The sequence below is a fragment of the Cucurbita pepo genome, chromosome 10 (assembly GCF_057944985.1).
Source record: "Cucurbita pepo subsp. pepo isolate OVF chromosome 10, ASM5794498v1, whole genome shotgun sequence".
NCBI classification, from domain to species: Eukaryota; Viridiplantae; Streptophyta; class Magnoliopsida; order Cucurbitales; family Cucurbitaceae; genus Cucurbita; species Cucurbita pepo.
Window position 1 is genome coordinate 8,321,201 of NC_141807.1, and position 17,495 is coordinate 8,338,695.

A 17,495-nucleotide genomic window follows, 5' to 3' on the forward strand; every position below is an offset into this window, starting at 1 on the left:
TACAACAATATATAAATTAACTATAAGAAATATATAAAATTACATGTTCTCCAAGAGCTTCAATCAACACCGGAGGGTTACTTCTGCAACCACTCTAAAGGTGCTCAAGATCACAACGAGTTAGATAAAACAGCTCTAGAACTTTGAATCCAATAACTTGAGTTTGACTCATGATAGAATCTCCCTTCTTGTGGAATCGACATAAAATAGGAAAACCATTCCAAAATAAATTTTTACAAGGGGTTCTATGGTGTAGTGGTTAGCACTTTGGACTTTGCATCCAACGACCTGGGTTCAACTCCCGTTAGGACCTTAATGAAATGACCTTGATGTGAAAACACAGAATAAGGAACGACAACACAAGACATTTTAAAACAAAACGTTGTTACCACTTCCCATGAGTGCATAGGTGGCGTTGTCATAATCGTGGCATCCTGCTAGCAAATCGTAGCAAATCGTGGTGCAGGCTGCTCATGGTACATATACCTAACGTCTTGGGTAGTATCTATTAGAGACCAAGGGTAGGGTACATCTGGGGAATCTATTATTTTAGGGATACCACTTTAGTTATCCTAGGAGGTAAAGTCATATGGATCGTCATGAGCATTTTCTCCCATATCTTGGTTTCGCTAACTAAAGTTTTCCAATAACTCCCAAACTTCATTACATTCATACATTTCATAAAATAAGATCTACTGAGAAAACCCGAGAAAGGTCAACTTTTGAGTTGACTTGGACAGTTTAGTTGAACTGACCGTATCATCGTTTTCTTCCTCTGAACCGGAAGAAGATGCACATTTTTCGCATCGCCGCCATCTGAAACTCGGCCTGTACAGCCACATTTACAGTGTTTCTCTCCTCGATTTCTTCGTGAAACTTAAAGATGGATGTTACAAGAAAGGGCTTGGGATTTATTTGATAACTTCTCGTGGATCGTAGCCTAATATATTCGGTACAAAAGGTTATCCAAAATCTGATTTATCGCTGGAGATAAAACAAAGGATTTCTTATTGGGTAGCCAATTCTAGGGGTTTCAAGGCCGTATTTCTTCATTGAACCTCTTCCATATCCTATCTTCATGCTCAAGGAATTGGTTTGGAGGAACGTCTTTGAGTGTAGGACCTTAATTTCTAGAAATCGTTCTCGGTATGCAACTCACTCGAAACGCCAAATTTTCGATCTCGTGGGTAGCTTATTCTACGACGTTTCAGCTCTGGATTCCTTCATCAAGTTTACTCAACTTCTTCCTCTGAAGCTAGAGGAATCCTTAATTTGAAGGAAAAGAGATCGTAGATAGGAATTTTGACTCTTATCCCCAATTTAATTTTGAAACCTATTTCCTTCAATTTGGAACGCTCTCGAGGTTATTTTTCTTCGTGGTCTTCTATGGAAGCATTCTTGCTCGACGAGTCATCATGTATCCTCGGGTTGGATTTTCAAGTTTTTCTTGAAGTTCTTCAATGGCGGATTGAATTGGGGGAATGGTTTCTAGGCACTTTCAGCACTCTATTCCTTCATAGAACTTGTGGGTAATCTTGTTGAGAAACGATAGGAATAAGTTTGAAGAGAAATGGTGGAGGATTGCTCTCGAATTTGGAAGAAATCTGAGAGCAGGAGACCCATAATCTAAATGCTTATTGCCTTCGACTGGGGGATCGATCTTTCTCGATTCTTATTCCATATTGTTGCTCCTACTTTAGACTTTATAGGAGGAGATTAAACCGACATTGAGAGCTTCAGATTCTTCGTTATTTAGAAGTTTGAAGAGAAATGGTGGAGGATTGCTCTCGAATTTGGAAGAAATCTGAGAGTAGGAGAAACACAATCTAAACGTTTATTGCCTTCAATTGGGGGATCGACCTTTCTCGATTCTTATTCCGTATTGTTGCTCCTACTTCTGACTTTATAGGAGGAGCTTAAACCGACATTGAGAGCTCCAGAATCTTGGTTATTTAGAGATCGATCTTTCTGGATAATTTTTTGGTGATATCAACTCCGATCATGGCCTTATCGACCTTGGCTTTGCATACTAGTCGTTGGATGTGATGATCCGTGCGTGTTCGTTCTAGATCATATCAAATTTTGGAGGACATCCGACGGTTGAGATTTGAGTTCGAAAGATTTTGCTCGGATGGTCACGGTAGATGCTTTGATTCTAATTAGAGTGGCATTTCTGTAATTATCCATTCTTCTAGGGGTATTTTGGTAATTTACTACTTTCCGAATATTTTATTATTATTTTTCTTGAAAAATCCAAAATTTTTCTACAAATTTCTCATCGCTTTTTTATCATTTTTCCCTTTTTTTTTTTTTAAATCTTGAGATTCCTTCTAGATAAGGAATTACAAATCCGGAATGATTTTTGATAATTGATAAAATGACTTTTTTGCCCTTTTGATTTACTTTTTGGTTTCCAATTCTTTTCAAAAGGCCTTTAACTTCGTGAAACACTTGTTAGGGTACACGAGTGACTTGACTAAGTCCTTTGTTCTTGCTTAATCCTTTAATTTTTTTCCTTTCTATCCATTGGGTCTTTCATGAGTGGCTTATTCTTATGGGAGATAATTTCCTTCATTTTTTGGGTGTTACATATACATACTCGTTACAAACACAAAATAAGAAGCAGACTTAAAAGAAGAACAAAAAATACTAGATTAAAAATAGAGGTTAGTCCATGGCCCACACTCCAAAGTCCGCTCTCATCCACGACCAACTCTTAGTTACTTGAAAAAAAATGATAAACATGGAGTGAGTAAAACTTAGTAAGTAGCCTACTAGTAGGTTCTTAATGGCGACCTTCAGCTAGGATATTACTTCTTGTTATGTCTTGAGGATCTTATACTAATTTTGAAAACCTTCTCCTAAAATAACCTTCAATTTTCTTCCCATGAACACAATTTTCTCCCCATCTATCTTTTTTTAAACACTTTTGAAAGTTAAAGAGTAGTTTTGAAGTTTTTTTTTTTTTTTTTTTTTTTTTTTTTTGAAAATTCAACGGTATTTTTTTAGAAAAACAAATTAATAGTTTCTATAGATTTTTTTTTTTTTAAAGATGAAGTGTATTATTGAAACTTCTAAAAAAATTATGAGCATTTTCTAGATAAAGTGCAAAGTTGAATGGTATTTTTATTAATTTTGCTTATAATTTTAAAAAAAAATACAAATTTTTGTTGATTAAGTTAATATCAATTTAATTAAAATACATAACACCACATCAAAATTAATTTATTAGGAATAAAATTAAAACTAAAAAATCAATTTATTTTAAACTAAAAAATTAATTTATTTTGAAACTAAAAAGTATACTTAATTTGACTAAAACATCCCTTATCCCAACTATAAAGAATTTAATTCCAAGCTCTCTTCTAATAGACAAACGATTTATTAATATCTGTTGTAAAATTTCACTTCATCAATTTAAGTAGCGTTCAACTATAAATATCGAATTTTAAAGTATTCCTCGGCAAAGTAAATCTGTTGAAACATCAAAGGTGTTCCATAATGAGTTGTGGAGAAGTGTTTCCTTCAATTCTAATTTCAATTAAGGATGTCAATGACAAAAAAGTTCAATTCTAATTTCAATTAAGGATGTCAATTACAGGAACGTATCCTAATGCTATCGTTCTATCAATCTATCATAATTTATCCCTTTCTACCCATAACCTAATCGTATTGTTTTATGAATCCATCGTGACCATATCGTTGTTATCAATCTGTCATATCCATAGAACTTCGATACGTAACCAAACCATAACGTTTCATGAACATGTCTTACTCCTATAGTTACATTACATTTAGTGCATCCTTCTCGTATCCTATCTCAAATATACCATTGAACACATGGTACAGTAAGTATTTCATACAATTCACATATTATAACATATCATAAGCATATCGATTCACAAACATTTCACACATATCAATATATATGACACTTGCAGAACCACGAGCACAGTCAACATCAAATATAACTGTAACGACCCGGGAAAGAAAAGAAAGGAAAAAAAAAATATATATATATATATATATATATATATATATAATAAATAAATAAATGAAAACGAGAAAACGAAAAAAAAAAAAAAAAAAAAAACCCAGTCGCCGGAAAACCCGCAAGTTTTCCGGCGACCGCCGAGTTTCGCGGAACCCACGCGAAACGACGGCCACAGCACGCCCACCCTCAGCCCAGCATCTTCAGAACACCTGCAAAGGGAGAAAAGAGAGAAAATTTCGAGAGAGAGAGAGAGAGAGATTTCGGACAAACGTCGGCGAGTGTCCAATTTCTCCGACGAGCCCTCAAACCACCCTCAAACCGACACCAAACGACCTGTTACTACCGTAAGAGAGATCCCTAACGAAAGCACAATAACTCAGGGTGCGTTTTGTGTTATTTCGTAAGCGTCGTCATCGGTAACTGAGGTCGGAAAGTTAGGTTTCTTAATCGATTCTTAGATCTATGGCTTTTAGGAGCTTTTAGGCCGCAAAACACCCAAAAAGAAAAGAAGGACGACGAACAAAGAGGAAAAGGGAAGGAAGAGGACCGAAATTGGCAACGGAAACGCCGCGGGAAGGAGAGAGAAAGCTCGCCAGAAAATCGGCCAAAGTCGGGTAAGGAAGACGAGATCCACGGATCCGGGTCAACCCGAACCCAGAACCCGGGAGAGTCAGCCCGTTCCTCCCTTGGCCTCTGCCTTCGGCCCAGCCCAACTACAGCGGCCCAAACCTCAAACCGGCCCAGAAGCTACGGTTCAGTTGAACCAACCCAGACTAGACCCACGGTCCAATTGAGCCGGCCTGCAAACCAAACACTTGCGGCCCAGCCCAGTAAGCCGAGGCCCAACGTTTAGCCTTGGCCCAGTAGCCTTCCACAGCCCGCGACCCGAACCACGACCCGAACCGGACTGCGACCCGTGCTTCGACCCAACACTACCGCCCGACGTGGCTTTCTCTGCTGCTGCCACGTGTCACACAGCGGCGCGGCAGTCCTCGGCTCGGCTCGGCGCAAATGGCTCGGGCTCCCTCCGGTGACGCTCCGGCGGCTCCAGCGGCTGTTCGGGTCGGCTCACCTGTTTTCAGCCCAGTTTCCACTGTTTCGACCCTCCCGGATCTGTTTTCGGCCCCGATTAAGGTATCCGAGGCCGTTTTAGAGCCGTATTTCACATTTATTAAATTATAGGTAAATTAATTGTGAAATACTAACAGAAAGTGGTGAACAGTGTGATAGGAAACAAACCCCAGCGAAGTAGGAAGCAGCTCTCAAGGAACGGGAGCTTACGTTTAGCTATTTAGGGAGTACTTCGGCCGAGGCCAACCAAGTAAGTGGCCTTACTATAGGATAGGCTAAATAAATTGTATGATGCTTGATGATATGTGCCAGTTTATACATATTTTGTTGAGTGACGCTTAATATGTTTGACGCACGTTGTGGCATTATGATGAGCATGATGATTGCATGATTTTTACCTTAATATGATGATGTTTTCCATATTGAGCATGCTAGATGATGATGAGTTTCATATTGCATCATGTCGTTAGATCGACGTAGGACACAACCCTAAGAGCATGAAAATGATATTAATATAAATATCCACGATATGCGTTACCTAGAGTAACAAAGAGATGAGACTAGAGGGTTGTGTCAGAAGAGACATTACGATGGATTTAGAGGGACCTCATGCATTTTGTATGTTCATAAGCATAGGGCTACTTCCCCTAGAGATGATGAGTGCGGACGCGCACCTTATGATGAGCGCGAATGCGCACAGGTGCGAAAGCACACAGATGAGGGTGTTCATGAGGCGCATGACACTATGGGGTTCCGCTGACCTCCGGACGTCGCTATAGATTAGCTTGACCAGAGGGTCTAGGGGGTGTGCGAGTGCCCTGGGGTCTCACACTCGCACGTGTGAGTCGTGTGTAGGGAAGTACTACACATCCAATTTGTCCGGGACTGGAGGCCACCCCTAAGATGATTAGAGATAGGTCCCTATTCATGATTGCATGTGTTTGCATTACCATGGCCCCTATACTGGGGTCACTTACTGAGTATTTCTTCGAAATACTCAGGCCGTGTGCCATATTGTCTTTCAGGTAAAGGCAAGGCTCCCATGTACGGTTGAGGGTGGCATCGTGATCAGAGACTGTGACGCGTGCATAGGATAGTTGCATATTTAAAATTCCTAGTCTTGGTTAGGATAGGGCGTTTGCATTTCATTCATTTATATTAATTAATTTGTAATCGTTTTATTTTGTCTTTTGAACTCCAGCACGATGTTTGAAACACGTAAGTCCGGCAGTGTTTTCAAATGTTTTAATGTATTCTGAAGTTTTAAATTTTTCTGCTAATAAAGGTGAGCATGCTTAGATTTTTATTCTGCATTAGAGATGAGCATGAGACGTTAGTGGTGACTCTAGATATGTGGAAATTTAGGGTCATTACAATAACTTACGGATGGTAAGGCCACCTACCTGATTAGCTTAGGCTGGTGTCCCCAATTTATCCTTAAGAAAGTTCGATTTGTCTTTTGTATTAAAGTCAACCTATATGATGCTGTAGTGTTAGATTTCATGGGAAAATTGAACGAGTAAGGTCTTGAAATGTCTATATATCAAAACTATTTAACACTTTCCTAATCTTACTTCGCTGTGTTTGTTACATATTTTTTTTTAATTACGTTAGCAATTAGCCAATTTAATCAATTCATCCTTTATGTTTCTTTTTTTTTTTTTAATTATGTTAGTTACTTTTGGCTAATTTAATCTATTCTATTTATTTTATTTTATTTTATTTTATTTTGGTATTGATGGACCTATCTTTCTAAAACATACTAAATAAAACTAAATAATTGGTTAAGAGAGGATATGAGATATAACTTAAGGTTAAATCTCTTTCCATATGAAAATAACTCATTCTCATGTCCATCTTTGCTACCATGTACTAAATTAAAGATTTTATTTCTCTTGGGTCAAAACCATCCTTAAAGCACAAAATTGAAGTTGTAGTTAGTCAATTATAATATTTGACGTGCTAGTTCTCAAACTACTTTAAATGGGTGTAAAGAGAGCATGAGAATAACTTAGTTTCACTAATCTGACACGTGTTGGGCATGTACTGAACACTTGTTAATACAATGGATACATTACAAATTTATAATCCATCGTATCAGACACTTGACTTTGAATATATTTTGAGAGTGAAACATACATTAAGCTTTTTTTTTAAGTATACAAATATATAAACTTATTTATATGAATTTATTTCAAATATAAAATTGATAAATTTTTTGAAATAATTCTTTTTAATTAATGTATCATTGTCACATCGGTGTCCTAGTTTTTTAATAATGACATGTTACTGTTAGTAACAGAAAAAGAAAACGGTAAGATCATGAAGAATTGGGAGAAATCTCTCATCCAATCGAAGAATGACTAAATCAAATCTAATTCAAATAACTAGATCAAATCTAATCCAAATAACTCAATAAAATCTAATCCTAACAATCCCTCCCTTAAACTGAACACGAATAGTAATCAGTTTATATCTACGACCTCATACCAAACTTCCACCAGGTAACTTCATCAATTCCCATGTGCCATTTCTGTTTATGGCTCTAGATCCCTGGCTTGTCTCCAGATCCCTGGCTTGCCTCCATTTCTCACTTTTCAATACTTCTCTAAAGTTTACAAAGTTTGCAGGTTTAGTAAGGGTAAACATCGCTGAGCTTCATCATCTTCTTTACAAAAAAAAAAACTTCTCCTATTGCATAGTCTCTCATCCAGACTGGTGGTCTCTTATTCCTTGCCTTATTCGAGCTAGGAGAGCTTGCTTCAGCCAAAGAGCCAGATGAAATATTTTCCTCTGCAGTATTTTCATCTGCCGCGTCTATATCATTATTTTCATCTGTCGCTTCTATATCCTTATTTTCATCTGCCGCTTCTATATCCTTATTTTCATCTGTCGTTTCTATATCATAGAGTCTGTAAGCTTTTAACTCTTCACTAACTCCCAGCATAACATAACTCAAACTCTTATCATCTACCTTAGTTCTCTGAGCTGCCTCCTCTTTTTGTCTCTGAATCAACTCGAGCTCACAATATTGTTCTTCTTCCTTCCGCTGCAGCTCCAGAACTAATCGTCTGTGCTTTTTCTACTCTTCTTCTATTCTCTTCCAGCATTTTATCTAGCTTTTCTCTCTCTTTTCGTGCTTGTTCTTCTTTTTGTCTTGTAGCAGTAAGAGCGGCTTCTTTCTCTTTCTCAAGCTGCACATCAACATCATCAAACAACTTCGTGCGACCTTCCTCTATTCGCCTCTGTATTTCTAATTTAGTCTCTTCAGAGTTTAGCCTTTCTCCAACATTCTTCTGAATTAGTTCTTCCATCCTCCTAGCTGCATCTTCTTCTAACTTCTTCAACTCTGTTTCACGCCTTTTCATCTCTTCTTCCTCTTTCTTATCTTCTCTATGGAATGATTCCGATCAGTGGATGCACGACTAGGACTGGAATTGGACGATTTGGGGAAAGGAGATAACGAGGAAGTCCTACTTCTGCGTTGGCGGCTGAGGGAACTTGAACAGCTGCTTCTCCTGGAATTGGTAGTGGAATGATAGAGGGAAGAACTTGGATCCCTTCTGCTTCTCTGACTATGGCGATAGGAATTGGAGCGGTGAGTGTACGATAGAGACCTTGAACCACTTTTCCCCATAAGTTTCAATTGAGTTTGAACGGTTGCTACAGGCTGAGATATAGCATGCAATACGAACATTCGATTCAATGACATCTTTGTCTCCATGATTAAGCCTCTCTCAAGATGAAACACCTTGCATGTTCCATTTTGAAACAAAAAGGTAACGCCTTTGCTTGCAATTTACCAATACTCAACAAATTGTTCCTCAGGTCTGGCACATAGAACACTCCTGTGATTATCATTATGATTCCATTCACTTCCAGCCGTACATTACCCTTTCCAGTTACAACCATGCTTTAGTTGTTGCCCAGCTTCACTGAATCTCTGAAACTTCCATCAAAATCTGAAAATATTCCTTCTAACCACACATATGATTGCTACATCCCGAGTCAAGGAACCACATATCTTCTCTATTGGCCTTATGCATATTCATGTAAGCCTCAGCGACATCTCTTTTTGACTCTCTGCATAGTTTGTCTCCTTCCCCTTGCTTTGACATTCCCATTAAAAATGTCCTAGCTTGTGACAGTTATAGCACTCCACTGTGGCCTTGTTGAAGGTTTGTCTGCCTCGTCTGGTATTGCTTTGACATTCCCATTGAAAATGTCCTAGCTTGTGACAGTTATAGCGCTCCACTATGGTCTTGTTGAAGGTTTGTCTGCCTCGTCCCCTTCCTCTGCCTCTAAAGCTTCCACGGTCTTGACTCCTTCCTCCAGCAGACTGCACAAGTGGACTCTCCATCGACATACTTTTATTATGACACACGTAGAAGACTGCTGCTTCTAGTTTTAACTAGTTTAGGGCATGACTCTAATACCAAAATGTTAGGAACAAAAAAAGAAAACTGGAAAGATCAGAAGAATCGGGAGAAATCTCTCATCCAATTGAAGAATGACTAAATCAAATCTAATTCAAATAGCTAGATAAAATCTAATCCAAATAACTTAATCAAATCTAATCCTTACAGTTATCATATCTATTTGGTATCATATTTATGTCTCGTATCTATATCTCATTTTTATTTTTGTGACTCTGAGATATTTTGCTTTTATAAATAGATATCTTCACGAAAATAAGTTTAATTTATGTTGAGATGGAAAATAAAAATTGACACTTAAGGACGTTGATACTTGGGACTTTGATTCCTCTTGGTGTGAAGCTTCCATCTTGCAATAACTTGGGTAGAGAATGTGTTTCACTTAAAATTCACTCAAGAGAAAATAATCAAATAACGAACCATATTTGAGAGATGATAACTTTTTTTTTTTTTAATCTTCGAGAAATAAGAAAGAATAAAAATTAAAACATGGCAGGAATGACATCTTTTTTAATGTTTGTTTTGTTATCCTAAATATATATAAAAAAAATAAAAATAAAAAATCTTATCTATTTTTAGATATAATTTAAGTACCTATTTTATAAAACTCTATCCAAACTTCTACTCATAAATTTAATTATTATTTGTTTATACTATTGGTAATACACTAGTCTCGGTTGTTTGACTAAAACAATGCAACCATTGTCCAAACTAAAGAATTTGATTCGAGGCTATCTCCTAATAGAGTGAGGCTCAATTAGACTTTGTTGTAAGATTCGACCATATCAATTTGAATAGCGTTCTCCAACTATAAATATTGAACTCCAAAGTATTCACGAGCAAAGTAAGTTTGTTGAAACTATCTATAAAAGTGTTCCAAGGTGAGTCGTGGAGAAGATTTGCCTTAAAATATAGTTCCAATTAAGGATGTCAATGATGAAGAAGTGCAAGCTGTTGGAAGGTTTGGCGTGAAAAACAGGGGTGGTAGATATAATTTAATTTACAAGCGTGTGGTGAATGGTCTTTTCAGTCCCATATAGGTCTTGATCCCAAATTTTATAGTATTGTGATAGAAGCTATAAATGACAATAATATAAATTGGTTAGATATTGCAATTGTGAAGAAGTTCCGTCATATGCATCGGACGCTACCGCCATCCTATAAGCTCTTATCTTTTAAGGAATTCATCAAATTCCCTCTTCACAAGTAGCAGTATAACTACTAGATTGCTTTCTTTACTTACAATAAGTCCTCTCTCTATATGTGCTTGTGGGACATTACTCTCTTTTATCTATAAAAATGGCATAGCCATAATGATATAATAATCCTTATATAAGTATCTTTCCTTTCTCTACATATGCTTGTGGGACATTACTCTCTTTTATCTATAAAAATGGCATAGCCATAATGGAAGTATCTTTCCTTTTATACAAAGCCATAATGATAAAATAATCCTTATATAAGTATCTTTCCTTTCTCTATATGTGCTTGTGGGACATTACTCTCTTTTATGTATAAAAATGGCATAGCCATAATGATATAATAATCCTTATATAAGTATCTTTCCTTTTGTACAAGTATCTTTCCTTTTATACAAGTATCTTTCCTTTCTCTATATGTGCTTGTGGGACATTACTCTCTTTTATCTATAAAAATGGCATAGCCATAATGATATAATAATCCTTATATAAGTATCTTTCCTTTTATTCAAGTATCTTTCCTTTTATTCAAGTATCTTTCCTTTCTCTCTATGTGCTTGTGGGACATTACTCTCTTTTATCTATAAAAATGGCATAGCCATAATGATATAATAATCCTTATATAAGTATCTTTCCTTACTCTCTTTTATGTATAAAAATGGCATAGCCATAATGATATAATAATCCTTATATAAGTATCTTTTCTTTTTCTCTCGTACACACGGATACATAACATGTTAAATTAACTCATACTTAAAAAAATATTTTTTCTCTTTTGGAGATGCGGGGTATCGATCCCCGTACCTCTTGCATGCTAAGCGAGCGCTCTACCATCTGAGCTACATCCCCACAATTTATACATCACAAAACCCTGAATTTCCCGTCATCAATAATAGTGAAAATGAAGAAATATTGCTACCCAACATGTCATGAATAAGGAAAAATTGAAAAGAAATAATATATTTAATAATAGATAGTCTTATTTTTGAAGGTGCGGGGTATCGATCCCCATACCTCTCAAATGCAAAGCGAGCGCTCTACCATCTGAGCTACATCCCCATGTTTTTTACATCATAAACCCTAAATGTCCCATCATCAATAATAGTGAAAATAAAAAAAATATCAAAATATTAATAACAAATAGTTTGGTTTGGTGATGCGTGGCATCGATAATTATGAAAATTAAAAAATATAATAACAAATTAAATACTTTATTTTGGAGATGCGGGTTATCAATCCCCGTACAACTCGCATGCAAAGCGAGCGTTCTACCATCTAAGCTACATCTCCACAATTTTTACGTCACAAAACCCTAAACGTCTCGTCATGAATAATAGTGAAAATGAAAAATATCGCTACTCATTATGTCATAAATAAGGAAATATTGAATAGAAATAAAATAGTAATAACGAATAGTTTCTTTTGGAGATGCGAGGTATCGATCCCCGTATCTCTCGCATAATACAATCCCACGATTTTACATAAAAAAACTCTAAACTTCCCGTCATGAATGATATTAAAAATGAAAAACTATCCCCGCTCATTATGTCATTAATAAGGAAAAATTTAAAAGAACTAATATATTTAGTAATCGTTTCCTTTGTTGATGCATGGTTTCAATCCCAGTAATTCTCACATGGGATGCAAACGCTCTACCATCTAAGCTATATCCTCAAGATTCTTACGTCACAAAATCCTAAACATCTCATCATCAATAATAGTGAAAATAAAAAAATAACGCTATTCATTATGTCATAAATAAGGAAAAATTGAATAGAAATAAAATAGTAATAACGAATAGTTTCTTTTGGAGATATGGGGTATCGATCCGATCCCCGTACCTCTTGCATGCTAAGCAAGCAATCTACCATCTAAGCTACATTCCCACAATACTTATATCAAAAAACCCTAAATGTCCCGTCATCAATTCTAGTGAAAATGAAAAAATATCTCCGCTAATTATGTCATAAATAAGGAAAGGTTGAATAGAAGTAAAATATTAATAACAAATAGTTTCTTTTGGAGATGGGAGATATCCCCCTACCTCTAACATGCTAAATGAGCTCTACCATCTAACCTACATCCCCACAATTCATGCATGATAAAACCCTAAATTTCCCATCATAAGCTACATCCCACGATTCCTCATCAATAATAGTGAAAATGAAGAAAATCTAGAGATGCACGGTATTGATCCCCATAACCTCTCGCATGCAAAGCGAGTGCTCTACCATTTAAGTTATATCCCCACAATTCTGATGTCACAAAGTCCTAAACATCTCGTCATCAGTAATAGTGAAAATGAAAAACTATCCCGGCTCATTATGTCCTAAATAAGAAAAAATTGAAAATAAATAATATATTTAGTGATCGATTCATTTGGAGATGCAAGGTATCGATCTCCGTACTTTCCACATCGGAAGCGAGCGCTCTACCATCTGAGCTACATCCCCACGATTCTTACATTAAAAAATCGTAAACCTCCCGTCATCGGTAATTGTGAAAATGAAAAATATCTCCACTCATTATTTCATAAATAAGGAAAGATGTAATAGAAATAAAAATTAGTGATTATTTATGTTTAAAGTATAATGAATTAGTGGAAATACCTACTTATGAATTTTCAATTTTAATATTAGCCTGGATAGCTCAGGGAGAGCGTCAATTTTAATATTAGCCTAGATAGCTCAGGGAGAGCGTCATATTGAAGATTTAAAGGTAACGCTTGATCCACGTTCACTGCATTAGCGATTATTTCTTTTTGAATTTTTAATTTTAATATTAGCGTGGATAGCTCAAGGAGAGCGTCATATTGAAGATTTAAAGGTAACGTTTGATCCACGTTCACTGCATTAGCAATTATTTTTTTTTAAAATCTCAATCTCAATGAATTTGCAGAAGATCAGATCGATTATTTCTTTTTAAAATCTCAATGAATTAGCAGAAGATCTGTCACGTTTTTTATCCAACTGGCATAACTTGACTAAGTTGCATAACTTTACTATGCAATCTAAAACATATGATTATTTATTTTTTATGTTATCTAGGATGGCTTAGTTGGGAGAGCATCAGATTGATTAGCGGAAGGTCTTGTGTTCAATCTGCATTCATTGCACCTTATAGTTTTATGAATTTTTATTTTTAATGTTAGCGGGGATAGATCAGTTGGGAGAGTATCAAACTAAAACCGCACCTGTTTCCATTTGCATAAGCTGACTATTCAATAAAAAATAAACTAGTTATTATTTATTTTTAAAATTTCAATGAATAATGAATTAGCGGAAATACCTTTACACATGAATTTTGATTTTTAATGTTAGCGGGGATAGCTTAGTTCGGACTGAATATCTGAAGGTTACATGTTTAATCCACGTTCACCGCACTTGGTTTACGTTGCATAAAAAATAAACTAGTTATTATTTATTTTTAAAATTTCAACGAATAATGAATTAGCAGAAATACCTTTACACATGAATTTTGATTTTTAGTGTTAGCGGGGATAGCTTAGTTCGGACTGAATATCTGAAGTTACATGTTTAATCCACGTTCACCGCACTTGGTTTACGTTGCATAAGTATATTAAGTTGCATAACTTTATTCAATCTAAAATTAGTGATTATTTCTTTTTAAAATATAATGAATTAGCGGAAATACCTTTACTTATGATTTTTTTTTCAAATATTAGCGAAGATAACTTAGTTTTGAGAGCGTTAGACTGAAAATGTGAGGGTCACGTGTTCGATCCACGTTCACCGCACCTGATTCAAGTCACATAACTTCACTCGTGACTATTCAATTTAAAATTAGTGATTATTTCCTTTTAAAATATCAATGAATTAACTAAATACTTTACTAATGAGTTTTCATTTTTAATGTTAGCCAGGATAACTTCGTTGGGAGAGCGTCACTAAAGATCTCAAGGTCACATGTTTGATCCACGTTCACTGCACCTGATTCAAGTTGACTAAGTTGCATAACCTCGCTATTCAATCTAAAATTAGTGATTATTTCTTTTTAAAATCTCAATGAAGTAGTGAAAATATCTTATTAACGGATGAATTTTTATTTTTAATGTTAGCGGGGATAACTCAGTTTGGAGAGCGTTCAAGTTGACTAAGTTGCATAAACTTTCTATTCAATCTAAAATTAGTGATTATTTCTTTTTAAAATCTCAATGAAGTAGTGAAAATATCTTAACCGATGAATTTTTATTTTTAATGTTAGCGGGGATAGCTCAGTTTGGAGAGCGTCACTGAAGATCTGAAAGTCACGTGAGAGCATCACTGAAGATCTGAAAGTCACATGTTTGATCCACGTTCACCGCACCTAATTCAAGTCGACTAACTTTCATAACCTAAATATTCAATCTAAAATTAGTGATTATTTCTTTTTAAAATTACTTGACTATTTAATCTAAATTTAGTGATTATTTCTTTTTAAAATTTCAGAACTTTCATTTTCAATGTTATAGGGGATAACTTAGTTGGGAGAGCTTAATATTGAAGATTTGAAGGTCAGGTGTTGTTCGAACAACACCTGATTCAAGTAATATAACATACTATCTTATCTAAATTTAGAGATGATTTCTTTTTAAAATTTCAATGAGTTAGCGTAAATAAGCTTAGGTGGGAGAGCTTAATATGGAAGATTTGAAGGTCAGGTGTTGTTCGACCTTCACCACACCTTATTCAAGTAATATAACTTACTATCTTATTTAAATTTAGAGATGATTTCTTTTTAAAATTTCAATGAGTTAGTGTAAATAATTTTACTGATGAATTTTCATTTTAATGTTAGCGTGGATAGCTCAATTGGGAGTGCGTTTGTAGATAGCGTGGATTCCTAATTCTTTATTTAACTATAAATGTTCTATAAGACATTTAGTAAAATGACTCATTTTATTGCATGGAACAATAAAATTGATCTTCCCTTAGAATTGTCAATACATTCTATATTGACAATTCTACTTTCAATGTTGCTAAGTTGAGTCCTTCTGATGTAGGTGATGATTTTTCTTATTTGAGGACGAATCCTAAAGAGGGGGATGATGATAAGAATCACAGTGTACATTCTACTTTCAATGTTGCTGAGTTTAGTCCTTTTGATGTAGGTGATGATTTTTCTGATTCGAGGACGAATCCTTTTGAAGAGGGGGATGATGATAAGAATCACGGTGTTCCAACTGGACCTATTACACAACCCAAGGCCAAGAAGATTCAACAAGCATTCATACTTCATCTACACAATTGGATAGGCTAGGTTCAACCATCATTTCATGTGTGACAAGTTGAGTCGTTTGAGTCAAGACCATTTGAAGATTCAAAAGTAAATATTTGCATGGTTGAAGTAGCGGATGAAGTTGCAAGCATCATTTCATGAGTGGTTAGAAAACTTTATTTCTTATTTTAATTTCATAAAGTTTGTAATGCTCAAATTGACTTCGTCTTATGTGGAGATCTAAAGGGATCGAGATTAAATCACTGCCACTAACTTCTTTTGTGGGGAGACTATAAATACCCACACATTATTATGTAAAAGCATATTTGTGATCAATGAAATTGATCTCTCAAGTTGAGATGATCCCTCGTGTAGAAATTCGAGCATATCTTTGTCATTTCTAAGTTTTATGCAATTCTTGTGGTAGATTGCATCTATGTCATTCAATCAAGCCTTGATCAAGTTCGATTGTGGAGTGACTCGATTTAGAAAAAGGTTCCATAATCTAATTCTAGCTTTATCTCTTGGTTGATCCAAATTTTGTATAAGAAGGAGCATCGATTGCATCGATTCCATCAACAGTCTTCCCATGAGTTTATGGTGCATGACCCATTTTTTAAACCATTCACCTTCTAGCGCCACCATAGTTTTGCATCGTCCATGAGATGCATTGCGACCAACGTAACTCTTAGGTCCTATGAGCAAGTTCAAGTAACCTTCAAGTATTGTTCTACGTCAAAAATAAAGCTTTTTAATTCCTTAGCATCCCGGTTTCCATTTAAGGGGTTGTGTTCTTAGATTTTAAGTTTGTTAAGCCCACATGAACGTGGCTTGAGGTGTGGTTCTCTACAGCCCAACTTGTCAAACTCACTCGGGTGCTCATCAACCATGATGTCGTTCAACAAGAGAGACCTTGAAAACGACTAGATTATCGCATTAACCATTTGAATCACCTGCTCATCTCAACCATGACGTCGTTCAACAAGAGAGACCTTGAAAATGACTGGATTATCGCATTAACCATTTTAATTACCTGCTCATCTCAACCATGATGTCGTTCAACAAGAGAGACCTCGAAAACGACTGGATTATCGCATTAACCATTTGAAATTGAACAAAATATTTATAACATAACTCTAACAAAGGTACGAAGTTCATAAAAGTCTTTTTAGTCTAAGATAGAAACTGTAAAATAAAATGAAATAAGAAAATAATATTCCATTGCCGGGAATCGAACCCGGGTCTCCTGGGTGAAAGCCAGATATCCTTACCGCTGGACGACAATGGATTTTTGGTCTAGATGTCCTGAAGTCTTTTGTTAGATCGCTGAAGAGTTTTAGCATGATCTTTTGCTTAATGTCTAACTCTTCGACACGTCCTTCCCTGTGTGTGTTAGAGTTCTCATAGCTACCGCGACGTTTCAAGCAGTTCGATTGTGTGGCTCTTTCTTCAAAAGAGTCAATATAAAATGTTAGGTCTTTGATTGGCAACCCATCCAGGGGAGTGTCGATTGCATCGATTCCATCAACGATCATCCCATGAGTTTATGGTTCATGACCCATTTTTTATACTATTCAC

General features: G+C 35.8%; 3 non-coding genes and 1 pseudogene across 3 annotated transcripts; 1 reads left to right on the forward strand and 3 right to left on the reverse strand.

The window, feature by feature from the left end:
* The first annotated feature begins 241 nt into the window (after positions 1–241).
* Positions 242–313, forward strand: TRNAQ-UUG (transfer RNA glutamine (anticodon UUG)). Its single transcript has one exon. It is a non-coding gene; the product is annotated as a tRNA-Gln (tRNA).
* Positions 314–7,549: 7,236 nt separating this feature from the next.
* LOC147790569 (uncharacterized) lies at positions 7,550–8,789 on the reverse strand (annotated as a pseudogene).
* A 2,687-nt stretch (positions 8,790–11,476) lies between these two features.
* TRNAA-AGC (transfer RNA alanine (anticodon AGC)) lies at positions 11,477–11,549 on the reverse strand. The gene has a single exon. It is a non-coding gene; the product is annotated as a tRNA-Ala (tRNA).
* A 5,584-nt stretch (positions 11,550–17,133) lies between these two features.
* Positions 17,134–17,205, reverse strand: TRNAE-UUC (transfer RNA glutamic acid (anticodon UUC)). The gene has a single exon. It is a non-coding gene; the product is annotated as a tRNA-Glu (tRNA).
* Positions 17,206–17,495: the final 290 nt, after the last annotated feature.